The sequence below is a fragment of the Octodon degus genome, unplaced genomic scaffold (assembly GCF_000260255.1).
Source record: "Octodon degus isolate 3935 unplaced genomic scaffold, OctDeg1.0 scaffold00052, whole genome shotgun sequence".
NCBI lineage: Eukaryota > Metazoa > Chordata > Mammalia > Rodentia > Octodontidae > Octodon > Octodon degus.
In genome coordinates this window covers 8,177,758-8,191,814 of record NW_004524628.1, presented here as the reverse complement: position 1 = coordinate 8,191,814, position 14,057 = coordinate 8,177,758, and the positions used below count along the sequence as shown (strand labels likewise).

At 47.1% G+C, this 14,057-nt stretch overlaps 1 protein-coding gene across 4 annotated transcripts in view; it reads right to left on the bottom strand.

The window, feature by feature from the left end:
• Positions 1-14,057, bottom strand: part of Il1rl1 (interleukin 1 receptor like 1) — an 85,306-nt gene that overhangs the window by 35,334 nt on the left and 35,915 nt on the right. The gene's annotated exons all lie outside the window — the stretch shown is intronic.

Here is a 14,057-nt window from a genome sequence, read left to right as displayed (position 1 = left end):
CCCACCCGTGCAGCCCTGGCTGCTACAACCCACCCGTGCAGCCCTGGCTGCTACAGCCTACCGGTGCAGCCCTGGTTGGCGTGTTGACTAGTAAGATGCTCCTTTAATCTCCAAAGGAGCAGTTTATTTAATGTCCTACGATACAAATGCTTGAAAGCCTGCTAAAGGAGTCCCGCTTGCTATGAAGAAAGGGAAACTAGAAATGTAAATTTTGTATTTGACAAGGTCAGTCAAATCCCCTCAGGATTCACCCTGAAACCCTGTACTGCAGTTTTTAGGTCCTTCGTCAGTATCAGCCGTGTGGATGAGTCACAACCTAAGTTACATGTTTTATTATATAGATCTTGCTTTATCTTGGTCTTAACCATTCAGCAGAAAAGTATAAAAACGAGGTATGAAAAGTAAAGCAATATTAATATGTTGAGCTGTAAAGGGCTCAAGTCAACAACTTCTGACATCACCAGGCCTACGGATAACCCACTACTATTATGAATACTGGACATATTGAATTATTTTGCTGAACTCACACACCTACAATATTTAAATGACAATGGAATACCAATCTCTTACAAAACTAAACAAAAACAGGGGATATAAATGAAGGACCATTCTGTATCCGTATATACAAAATAGGATAGATATACAGCTACTTTCTCTTAATTCAATGAGAAGAAAGGTTTGTACTAATAGTGCTTGGACAGGAGATCATGTCTGCACCTCGTACTATGAATAAGTACTATGAAGACAACAATATGACACAATATGCAAGTATTAATTATTGTAACTGTCCTACTAACCTGTTTTGAAACTGTCTCGTTGCTATTTGTTTCTCAATAAAATTAATTTAAAAAATAAAAAAGGAAGTGAGGATTAGAGTGAGAGAATTCAAAGCGAGCCTAGAGGCTCACCAGCAGCACCCCTTGCTCCCCAAGCCAGCTGATGTGTCTCCGCAGTGTCCTGGGCCCTTGTCCTCCTCACCACATTTAAGGGAAAACAACGCTCAGTCTTAATGTAGGATCCCGCCACAGGAAGTTCGTCCAGATCCCTGCACTTCCAGCAGCAGCATAAAAGCCCTGCGTTCCGCACAGGGTCGGCTGCTCTTCATTTGCCTGGAGCAGGCCGCCTTGATGCCCACCTCCCGTGCTCCTGATAGGAGCTCTCTGTCCCCCAAAATGAACATGGCCAGTAGCCATGCAGGCTTGTGCGTTTCACTTCTCTCCCTGACTCTAGTGCACAAGAAAGGTCCATATTGTGAACTCACAGAGGTGATTGATTTGAGGCTTGTGGAACCTGGAGCCATATGTTCACCTGGACAAAAGTAATTCGATTCTGAAAAATTTGAACGCACTATTCTCTCTCTCCAAAACAAAAGATTGCAAGAAGTATTTTTAAACTACATAGATTTGTCTACTTTAATGAAGTGCACCTGTCTCTCTCTAGTCCTAAAGAGGTGAAGCCCAGGAAGGAGCACAGGGGTCCTGGCCTGTGCTCCCTACATGGTCGTCTGCACCGAAGCAGGTCGCTGTAAACAACAATGGATGAAAAGAGATGCACAGTGCCTGTCTACCACTCCCGTCTGCAAGGTAAGCTTCTAAGGGACACATGGACATAGAGTGTAGTGTAGTCAAGTGCTCAGAGGTGACAGACTGGGGCCAGCGAACTGACCATACCTTGACCAGTGACCCTGAGACAGGTCCTTGCACCTGGGTAACTCAAGCCCCTGCCCCTCAGGGATAGTGAGAGGTAGAGCAAGCTGCTAAACTTGAGAGTCCCTTACGTGTGGCAAGAGATAGAACACAGCTATTAGAATACAAGCTGGGAGCTTTTTCCTTGTGGGTTTTAAGGATGTGGAAGTTAGGGGTGTGGAGGACCACCTGGGCAACTGCACGAAAGAGGGGCAATTATGTCCATTTTGGCTGAGCCTGACCCTATTTCCACGTGCTGACATGGACAAGCTGGCTGCACCTTTCCCTGATCTCGTCAGCGGGCCTTGAGCTCAGTCTGCCAAGCCGCTGCAGCGATCCTCAGCCCACGCAGCTCCCAGATAAAACCCGTGTGAGCCGTGCTCCCCGCTGCTGGCTTGGACGGAGCTGCAAGCTCAGCGGCTGAGATTCCAGGGCATGGAGCATCGCCTGGCGGAGAACTGGCCCCAAAGCGTTACTTACTACCTCAGCGGCGCTCTACAGGTCACCCCTGCTGCATGTCCTTCTGCCTGCAGCCTGCAGAGGTGACCTCAGGCCCCCCACCCGGCCCCGCCCACAGCTCTCACCCACTTCCCACCACTCTCTCGCGGTCACTCACCCTCAGGCCACTCCCTTCTTCACAAATTAACAGAACCCGGGTTTGTCCCTGGGTCAAGGCCTTTGTTCTAGTTAATCTTTCTTGTAACTGGACTTAGAATGTGGTCGCAATTAGTTTTCTCTCATTGCTGGGACACAATACCCAGGACCAAAAATCAAGGAAGGAAAGGTTTATTTAGCTCATAGTGGTTTCAGTTCGTATTTGGCTGCTCCAAGGCAGAGCAGCCTATGGCATAGGGCAGCAATTTATGGCGGTGGAAAACAGCGAAGAGCAAAGGGAGGGGCAGCGGTGGTGGCAGCTAGCTAGCCTCTCTCCCCTCCCCATATTGTATTCAGATTAGCCACCCCAGGGCAGGTGTAGCACTCACATCCGTAATTCCAGTGCTGGAACATGAATTAATCCCAAACTCTAGAAGCCCACCCCAGTGACTGCATGAGGCTTTGGGGGGTGGGGGGAGGACAGCTAGCAACAAGCTACAACAGACCCCTGGGCGTCCCAAAACTACAAACATGCCTTAATGTTTTTACTCTCATCATTGGTTGCATTGGAAGTGGTAGATTAGAATTAACTCACCAGAATTCCAATAACTTTTCCGTGAGATTATGAATATAAACTTCCTGGGCTGTGACAAGGACTGAGAAGAGTTCCTTATATGTGATGTTCGAAGTGACCAGGAGGCACAACCTCAGGACAGTGACCACTGTCCAGAATCAGGTGCTGGCAATCCACTGGACTTTGTGTGACCAATTTATAGGTGAGTGAAGCATTTTAATAATTAGGGTGCTCAGGCACAAGTAGCAAGCAGGAGTCTGTCAAGGGTGACAATGGGGCAAGCATATTCTTTATCTGCAGAAGAGAAAGAATGTGGTCTGTTGATTGTGAAGCTGCAAAGTGACGCAGACCTCAGTGCGCCGTTAAGCAAGCTTTTCTGTTACTCCACCAGTCATCCCTGTTTTCCCGCTTTCCTCAAAACCAGAACGCTTGATCTCCGAGTTTGGGATCCAATCGGCGAGAGCCTTCATGTAGTTAACACCCAGAATAAAACAATCCACCCGCAAACTAGCCACATACACTCTAATAAAGGTGGCCCTCTCCTCCTGCCAACATAACAGAAAAGAAAAAAACAAAAAAAAAGCCGACCAGCCACAGGTGACCACTGCGAAGCCCTCTAGCTGTGCTGACAAAATGCCTGCAAACAAGATCACTGCAAGAGAAAAGGTCGATGACACAACGATAATAAAATAATCCGATCACCATGGCAACATGCCTACTAATGGGCTGCTGGAGAAAAAAAGGAAGCTTGTCTTAAAGTGCAAATAATCAAATGATTTCACTTCGGCAAGATATCTGTAAAGAAATGCAAAACCTTTCCAATTTGTTCACACATTCAGTTTCCTTCTCCACATCCAGTAGGGAAGATAACACCTCCAGTGCTGTGCTTCCCACAGCCCCTGCCTCCCTGGTACCACAGAGGAGGCTCTGTAACAACCCCCCTGCTTCCCAACCCGCAAAAGGCCAGAGTACAGCAACAGGAAAACCACGCGGCCCATCGACTTTGCTGTCACTAAGGAGACAGGCCCAGGACACCCTACTCATAGACGCAGTGCCACACAGCTTCTCACTTCTGCTCCTGGAAGAACTGAGGCAGAGCGTACTCGACTTCAAGCCCCTTGCACGCTTTCTTGTTCGGATAACATAATTCAAGGTTTTCAAATGTGCTGCATCTTGCTCACGTGTGTCGGTCCCCTGCACAATTCCTATGTTTTCAATCACAGTTGCAAATACTCATATAAGAACAGACACAGAGTACTCAAGAGAGCAGGATGACAGCCTTAAAACTACCACACATGAAATATTGTCAGGCTCGGGCCAATATGCGCGCTTAAATGTTCAGGCCCGGGCCCCACCCCTTCTTTTCACGCAGTGTGAAGAGCTTCTATACCAGGGGTGGGTTTCTGCCCCAAAGGGAGGTACACTGAACGAATACTTTACTCAGATACTCCACGGTCCCACAAAACTTACTCCCAGTTTACAGCACAGCTTGCGAGAGGCCCTGAAGACTCTTCACAATCGTGAGGCCAAACTGCTTGTTCAGCAATCAGCACATGAGAATGCCAGTGAGTGTAGGAGAGCCTTAGTCCCTGTATTTCATATGAAAGATTTACCTTGCTGGGGCCACTGAAGCTGGAAATCGGTCAATGTGTGAGAACAGCACAAGGCCTCATTGCCTAAAGCAGTCAAGCTGCCTCATCCTGAGAAATGCATCCTGCCTGGCTAACGTCAGCTATTAGGAACTAGGCAATGATGCTAACTACTAATATGTCATGTGATACTAACTCTACAAAGGTATAAAATAACCCCCCTGCTGTTATTAGGGGGGTCATTGGCCAGTCAAGCAATTGCCCGTCCCCTAACCCAGCTCTTGTCTTCTTGTCTATCTTTTCCTCATTCCTGCCACTACTTTTCCCCAGGATACCAGAGAGACCAACAAGTCCCAATATTATTTATATTTGTGCCTGCCAAAGAGTGGATCTACCCCATTAGGTCCTCAGAGTTAGGCCCCTCCCAACCTGAGGAGAAAACTCCAACAGACCAGTCTATTCAAGCAGGAAAGCCCACTCACTCAGCCTGAGAGAGGAAAAGAAGTCTGCTTATCAGGATGTCTCCCAGGCCTGGTTCTCAAGCTTAAGGGAAAACCTGGAAGTCTACAGAATGACACCCTGTAAGTCAACAGGTGCCACTGTCATCCTGTACTTCCCTCCCCACACATGTGCCAGGCCCACCATGACTCCTGAGGAACCTCCAGGACCTGCTAGTGTATAGAGCGTCTTCCTTGCTCTGGGTCATCAGCCTTCCCACCCTTGACAGTGCTGAACCCAGCCTGAAACGCAGATCCCGCTGCTTACCTCCCTCCGGCCTGTCCTGGTGGCCTCAGTCGCTCCTCGGGGTCTAGTCTGACATCTACACATGCATCTGCACTCGCGGAATGGGCTGTATCCCAACACCTTGCCGATAAGTTTGATGTGACTAGATGCTTTAATTGTGGCAAGCGGAGACATACTGGCAGGTCCTGCGCAGGCCTGGGAAGGTGCCCGCCCCTCGGCTGACTTGCCATCACCTGTTCTGTGTCTGCATTACATGAGAGGCTTGCATTAGCAAAGACATTGCAAAGCTACATTTCTTTAAAATGGCACACTCTTACACAGAAAGAAACCATGCCCCCAAACCAAGGGCCCAGAGATGACAATAAAAGACCGATCAGTCAGTACTGCAGTGATTTGGACCCAGCCAAGTCAGTTATCCCCAGCGCAAACCAGACAAACGACAGTCCCTATGCTGGGATGGGTGCAGAGCAGAAGCTCACTTGCTTTGATTCCCTGGTCCAGCAGACAAATCAGAGCGCAGAATTAGATTCACCAGCAGCTTCTCCATTGATTTGTTTGGGGGAGAAAAGCCAAATTTAACTCCCTGTGATGTTTCCACTCCTGCCCATAAGCACTATAACACCAGCTATTGCACCCTCCTGTCAACCACCTGTGGGGCGTTGGCCTCAGGAGAGAGTGGCGCGCTCTTGGTCACCTCTGCCCCTTCAGGTGTGAGTCACCAGTGGGCAGGATGGTGGCTAAGGTGGGATGTCAAGAAAGCAAAGGTTTGGCTAAAAACTGGCAGGGCTGTACTCCTACAATTGTGCTTCTAATGAAGCAAAATAGATCTAAAATTAGATTTGTAATGAAGGTCATCAGTACTTCCCTGCAGGAAAAGGTAAGGCTTTTATCACCGTGGGTGGAAGAACTACAACTGGGTCATCTCAAGCCTACTGTATTATTGCGATTTTTAACACTGCAAGGAGCTATCTTAAGTAGACCTGCTCTATTCTTTGTTGAACCTATTAGATCCCATTCTAATCTTTCCCTGTCTGTTGTCATCAGGTAATGACAATACAGGTGCTCTTGCAAATCTGGTTTCCATTTTGCATAAAGTAAAACAATCCCATAAAACTTTTCATCTAAATTCTAAATCTATGCAAAAGGAACTTAACATTATCAGAACACGAGCTAGATAAATCATGACGTCATGTCCTTCCCACCCACTTGTTCTAGGCTGACTCCTCCACAGAGGTACAGCCCTGGAGGTCCTAGAACTAACCAGTTATGGCAAGTGAATATTACTCACACATCCTCTTTCAACAAACAAATACATTTACATGAATACATACTTATATATATATATTCATATATACTATATTCATATATACTATATTCAATATAGTATACTATGTAAGCTAGATACTATATATGCTATGTTATATTCATATATGTAATATGTTCATATCTACTATAGATATTTTCTCACATATGATCCATGCTACCTGTCATTAGCAAACTTAAATGCAGTCATATGTATTTATATACATTCATATATTCTATGTTCAATATATTATGCTATATACATATTATATTCATATGTGTAATGTATATATACCATAGACGCTTTGTCACATACGAGTCATGCATGCTACCTGTCATTCAGGTAAATAAAGTCAGCGTGTCATACAACATTCTGTAGCAGCCTTTGCTAACTTAGCGTGTCACAAACAACAAAACCTGATGTTGGTCCTGCTCAGGTTCGTAAACAGACATTCTCAGAGTTTTCTTTTCTTTCTTTCTTTTTCTTTTTTTTTTTTTTTTGGTGGAACCAGGGATTGAACTCAGACCCTTGCGCTTGCCAGGCAAGTGCTTATTCTACTGAGCCATCTCCCCAGGAGTTTTCTTGATAAATGGAATCTAAAGCATGCCACAGGAGTCTCCCATAGTCCCCAAGGTCAGATGATGATTGAATACATTTATCCTAAACAAAAAAATATCAACCAGCTAAGCAAAAGAAAGAGAGAACACGGGGCCAAAGCTTCGCTACATGTTCTCACTCTTCTGAATCCCGCCTGCAGGACCTCCAAGCAGGTATCTGGAGTGGTCCAGCATCACTTTTATACTGGGGCGAGGATGTGCCTGTGCTTCCATAGAAAACCAAGAAGGATTGTGACCACCAGAGCCACTCTGTGGACAGAATCCAACACACCCGCACAACACGCCAAGCCGCTGCAGACACCTCAAGCAACGAGCACAGCAGCGCATTGCACGGCATGCTGGGAAGGCCTGCAGGGCAGCGTTCACAGGCTTCCACCTAGATGACAGCCAGGGTTTGGTTCTGTCACCTGAAAATCTTTTCCTTCCAATGCCTGTTCCCATAACAGCTACAGTATATATTCTTGGGGTTTGGGGAGAATAGTATGGGGCCTACATACCTTGTCCACCCTTGCTTGGACGCCTTACATGGATGGACAGGGCCCCAGAGATTTTCCATTTTATAACATACTATAAATGTGGCATCTCATTTTGTATTTCCACTTTTGTGTGTAACTGATCTACAGCAAGATTCCAGCCCTTGCATATTTGCGGTAGATCAGAGATTGAAAGTACAACTGTCTAAAGGACACTTTGCCTTGTTGACCCTAAATTCTATGCCCTAAGATGGTAACCTTGTGAGAGATTTTAAACCAAACTAGAGGAAAAGTCAAAGTAACACTACAAGGAGATACATATATATAAAAGTAAACATGAGTATTTATGATCCTTGTATACTGCTCATAGGGGAGATAGAGTGGCAGCAAAATATGTTCCTGTGTACTAATTATTATCTAAGCCATTGCATCATGCCCGAACATCTTCGTCTTGACTTCACAGTAGCAACCACGGGCAGGATGCCTGGAGTTTGGCTTCTGACCAACCTAATGGAGCCTTGGTATCATTCACCTATTTCCCTCTTGGTAGAGACCTTAATCAAAAGATTTAGCAAGTGGACCAAGAGGATTCTTAGATTGATTACAGTGGGGGTAGCCTCCCTACTTGCTTTTGATAGCCAGCGCAGCTATTGGCTCTGCACCATTAGCTCATTCAGTACCAACTGCTCACTTTGTAAACAATTAGACAAGAACTGCTGATGACAACTGAAAAGTCCAGCAAGAAATTTATATAGAGTTGCAAACCCAAGTGAGCATATTAAAAACCTTCATCTTTTGGATGAAAAAATCAAACTGGAAGTTTGCAATTGCAACAAGTTTTAAAGTATCACTATGGGCCAGGGAGATAGCTCAGCAGTCTAAGTGCCTGCCTGGCAAATGCAAGGACTGGGGTTCAATCCCCAGTAATGCATGCCATGCCGGCCCCCCACCATGCCGGGCAGTGAAACTTGGGGTAGTGACAAGCCTGTAATCCCAGCACTGGGGAGACTGAGATAGGAGGATCACTACAAGTTTGAACTGCATAGTGAGACCCTGTACCAAATACATAAATAAATAAAAGATTAAAAAGACTGAAGTGTGGGCCGGGGAGATAGCTCAGTAGAATAAGCACTTGTCTGGCAAGCGCAAGGGTCTGAGTTCAATCCCCAGTTCCACCAAAGAAAAAAGAAATGGGGACCAGGTGGATGGCTCAGTGGAATAAGTGCTTCCTGGGCAAGAGCAAGGGTCTTAAAAAAAAAAAAAAAGAAAAGAAAAGAAAGAAAGAAAGAAAGAAGAAAAAAACCTATAAAAAGACTGAAGTGTCACTATGCTATGGCTCGCTTTGTATCATCCACAGCTTTGGGGAATGAACAAAAAACATACACAAAGAGCAGTCCACCAAAATATGCTATCGATATAACTGCTCTTCAGAAAAAAAAATGCTGTTTAGCGGCAGCGGCGATGGCAGCGGTAGCGGCGGCGGCGCAGCGAGAAGCAGAAATAAGGGCGGGGAGCCTTTATTAACTCTGAAGACAAGGAGCGGATCTCGGGCAGAGAGGTGGCAGACCCTCTGACCTGAGGCAGGGAGCCTGAGACCTTGTGGACCTTTGCCGGGGGCGGGAAAGGTAAGAGGAAGTCGTGTCCAGGCCTGGAGTGGGGAAGGAGGAGGACGTGGTCAGCGGGGAGACAAGCTGCTGTTTGGGGGATTCAGCCGTGTTGGATCAGGGCCGTGATAATTTAGCAGCTTGCACTTGGGCCAGAACCTACTGACGTCACACCAGACAGCCACACTTGATACAAATTAAAGACTGGGGAAGGTTTGCTGACCCTACAGAGCAATTGAATCTATTTGCGGATCTCAAGGCTCACTTTCAGTTTTGCATTAGAATGGCTGTGCCCATTCTCTTGTTTATGATTCTTCTCATTAAAGTGTGTCTGGAGGATTCCACACCTGGCAACGACCAGAGGCCATACTGACCCAGCTGCAGTGTCTGCAAGGCAAAGAAAGGGGGACGTGGAGGACCGCCTGGGCGACTCTCCTTGAGGAGGAGCAGTTATCTCATTTTAGCTAACCTGGCCCTAATGGCGCAGCGCTGGCTGGGACCTTTCCTCAACCCTCCAACTGACTTAAAGCAATGCAAATTGGCCCAGCCCGGGCGCTGATGTCGGCTTTGAAGTAAGGAGGCAGAGACGGAGCGGCGTTTCCCTGACCCTGCATAGCAACTACATACAACATGCATGAGCTGAGCCGAGGCGGAATAGAGAGGCTCGAGATAAGAGGCTACGACTACCCAGGGCATGAAAGGCTGCACATCAAAGCTGAAGCGCTGACCCCCACACATTGCGTGCTCCCTCAGCTGCGCCGGGCAGATAACTCCTTCTGCGCATCCTCTCTGCTCACGGCAGAGGGGATCTCAGGCCTCCTGCCCGGCCCAGCATACGGCACTCACCTGCTTCCCACCATCCTCACGGTCGCTCATCCTCAAGCCACTCCTGTCACAAATCATTAAAACACAGGTTTGTCCCTGGGTTGAGGCCTTTGTTCCAGGCAGCCTTCTTTGTAACTGGCCGTAGGGCCCCTTGTTACTGGTTCCCCGTAACTACACGTGTGTCCTCATATCCTTATTCTCGCTGAGGGTTGCACTGACAGTGGCAGACTGGAATGATGGCACTAGAATTTCAATAACTTTTCCATGAGATTACAAATACAGACTTCCTGGGCCGCAATGAGGACTGGGAAGGGCTCTCTGTAAGGGCTAGGGGCTGCAAAGGGACGACTGGATCGGAATGCGTTTCGGGGATCTGTTGTGGTTGTTGCCTGCTTTGCATTCTATTCCCCTTATAAAGCGGTTACACTCTAGCTTCCGGTCTTTCTCAGAAAGCCCGCGGGTGTCTGTGCTCTCAGGAAGCCATCCTACCCTCCTGGGACTTCCATTATCAGAGATAACTGCTGCTCTTAGACATTGTTCAAGAGCAATGAAACTGCTTAAAGAACTTGCTTCATTGAATCAGATAAAGTATTTTCCCCGAACCCAGAAAGAACCTCTTGCCTCACTGAATCAGATAGAGTATTTTCCCCTCTCCTGGTCGTCCCCCACACTCAGCAGTTCTGTGGCCCTAGATCAGAAGGAAACAAATTCACTCCACCACAAAAACCAGCGTGGTGCCACCCTGACCTCACAGCCTGAGGTCAGAGAGGTCTTATGGGACGTGACGACCAGGAGACAACGGGTGGACACAGAGGTACAAGAGTCAGGTGAGGACAGCGAGGGGGCCAGGGCTTGGTCCAGGGCTCCTGACCCTGGTCCAGGGTTGCACACTCCTACCACAGCTGTGGTCATGGGAGGAGCTTACACAGGAGACTTCTAGGTCTGGTCCGATCTGCAGAGGCAACGGACTGTGGCCCAGAGACACTCCTGCATGGGGATGACCTCCTGCTCTGGGAGCCCCGCGCATGGTGGTCCCCCACAGACACACAGCCTGAGAGGACAGGAACCTCCAGTGTCTGTTCTAAGTGTCTCCCCTGTGGGACAGCTCCATCCTGCAGGGTCTCAGAGCCACGACCTGTGAACAAAGCTGATCTGTAACCATGTTGGTACTCTGACTGCCTCTCTAAATAGAGCCCATCACACATGAGTGGATAAAGAAAAGATGGCCTTTACACAGTGGAACGCTGCTCTGGCTGAGTCACCTGTAGGAAACAGAAGCACCTGGGGACCATAAGTTACATTGAAATCAATTAGACACACAGCTTCAAAATGACATGGTTTCTCTTACGTGAGAAGCCCAAAGTAAAGAGAATTAAGAGCAAAATAAAAGACAGGTAATAAGGAACAGGGAACTCACTCTTTTGTGACGGTAAGCAGCCTAGGACGTGGAGAGGAGAGAGAAGGTGACACGGAGAGTGAAGCTGTGTCCTGTGCATGTCCAACGCTCCCTCCAAATGTAATCATTACGCATCGCAGACATGTATGAGTGAAAATGAAAACAAAGAAAAAGATCAACATCTAACCTCGTGGTGCTAAGTTGTCTAAAATCTAGAACTCTAGAAAATCCTCTCTAGGGCAAGTAAAACTCGAAAGATGGCCTTCATTTGCTGACGCTTTCCAGTCCTGTAAGCACACGTAAGAGATTACCCGCTGAGGACAAATACAGGTATCTTGCAGCGGTCCAAGACAATGTAGACTTAGGATGGAAAGAGGGTGATGGAAGAGGAAAACTCAATCTCAGAGAGAACACACACGTGCAGTTCAGGCAGCCAAGTCAGTCGACCACTCAAAGATGCTTTGCTCCAGGATCTCATCCAGCTCTTGTGCAGTCAGCTTCGCAGGTTCATGGCGTATCTTTCCAGAACAACAACTCACTCGCCGGAACACTTGTGTAACATGGAGGGCACATTATCTAACAGGTCCTGCCCTGATGCCTGAAGGACGGGGCTGCCTGCGGGAACTCTGCCTGCACACAAAGACGGACCCACCATGCTGGGAAGTTCCCAAAGCCTGTGCAGTGCAGCGCAGTAGCAGGGCAAATTCAAGCGGCATGGAAGAGATTTGAGATATAAGGCCTCTCACTTCCTTTGCCTTCCTCCGAACAGAGAACACTGAGTTGGCAGCAGATTTCGCTGCCTCACAGAGTAGTGAGTGGCCAGGAGGCCCACCAGTTTCTTTATTTTTTTCTTTTCTTTTCTTTTCTTTTCATGCACCATAGTAACTAACAGGAACCTCAAGTGACAACAGGTCACGGACCTCAGTAGCAGTGGTGAAGGCAGTGAGCAGAGCCACAGCACCTTCCTGCCTTGCTCCCCGTGGCATAAGAGAGGGATGTGGGATTTAAGCAGCCTAAGGCCATGGAGGGACAGCAAGTGGGAGGCAGCACTCTCCCTGCCCTGCCCAGAATGTGAGAGCAGTGAGGCGAAGCTGAGGGAGGATTTGTTGTGATTTCATGCTTTTCATTTTTAATTGAATGGGTATGAGTCTTTCCTTTTTTTGATTAGATTGGCTAAGGGTTTATCATTCTATGTAATCATTTAGAGAACCAACTTTTGATCATTGATTCTTTATTATTTTGTTAGTTTCAATTGCATTAATTTCTGCTCTGATCTTTATAATTTCCTCCCTCGTAGGAGCGCTGGGCTTCACTTGTGTTACTTTTTATGAAAGCTTGAGGCTCAGCATTGGGCTCTCTATTTGAGCTCACTCTGTTCCTCGTATGAGAGATCAATGCTCTAAGCTTCCTTCATAGGACTGTTCCAGAAATTCAGATCATCAGTACCTACTTTGAGAACCTGTATTCTAATAAATGGAAGACACAGAAGAAATAGACAAATTTCTAGATACATATGAATTACCAAAGCTGAATCAAGAAATATAAAATAACCCAATATCAGGCAATGAAATTGAAGATATAATTAAAAACCTACCAATGAAGAAGGACCAGGTCCCAATGGCTTCACTACTGAATTCTTTAGGACATTTAGAGAAAATCTAATGCCACTACTAAGCTCTTTAATGAAATTGAAAGGACAGAAATATTCCCACACTCAGTCCTGGCAGTATTACCCTGATACCAAAATCAGAGAAGGATGCAATCAAAAAAAGAGAACTACATGTTAATCTCCCTAATAACATAGATGCAAATATCTTCAGTAAGATACTAGCAATAGAGTTACTCCTTTTCAGGCAGTCACCTTGGCTGGACAAGAGGATCCTGCACAGGAGGAGATTCACCAGGACTGGGTGAACCGGGAGTACACTGAGCTCAGCAGCATCAAGAAAATTGCGGACTTTCTCAACTCATTTGATATGTCCTGCTGTTCAAGATTCATAATCCTGAACGAGAAGCTGACAGTGCTGGAGGGAGAATAGAGTACAGTGAAGTGTGGTGACAAAAGATGAGACTCTCGCCCACAGCTGTGCCACCTGCTGCTGGGATGAGCTTTACAGAACACAGGCCACCTGGAGAAGGCCCAGCAGTCCCAGCTCCTCCTGTGCTCCTTCAAGAGCAACAGAGCTCTTTCTCATTTTTCTTTTTCCAAATGTCCAGCCTTTGTGCCCTGCCATGTACACCTGAGAGTGTGGTGTGGTGTGGTGCAGGGAAACATCCAGGAGTCTCCTGGAAACCGCTTAGGCACTTACCTTCCAGGAGGGGATGGAGTCAGTCAGTGTACCTCAGGTGTTCAGAGTCCAGAGCCTGGCCTCTGTGAGGGCACCCCTCCTGCTCTCAGACTTTCCTTAAGCTCCACTCACTCTGCCTTCATCTGTTTCTGGCCTCAGTGAGGGTAGAGTGGGGTGTCCTGGCCGAGCCACTCAGACCCGCTCAATGGCTGCCAAAGAATGTTGCTGACCCTCCACTTTCTTTTGGAGACATCCAGGTTAGTCCCCCACTTGGCTTGAAGGGACATTTTCAGAATTTTCTTTCTGTCACGTGGTCTGTCTGTGCCTCTCATATTTCCCTAATAAATTCTTCAACTTAAATAAAA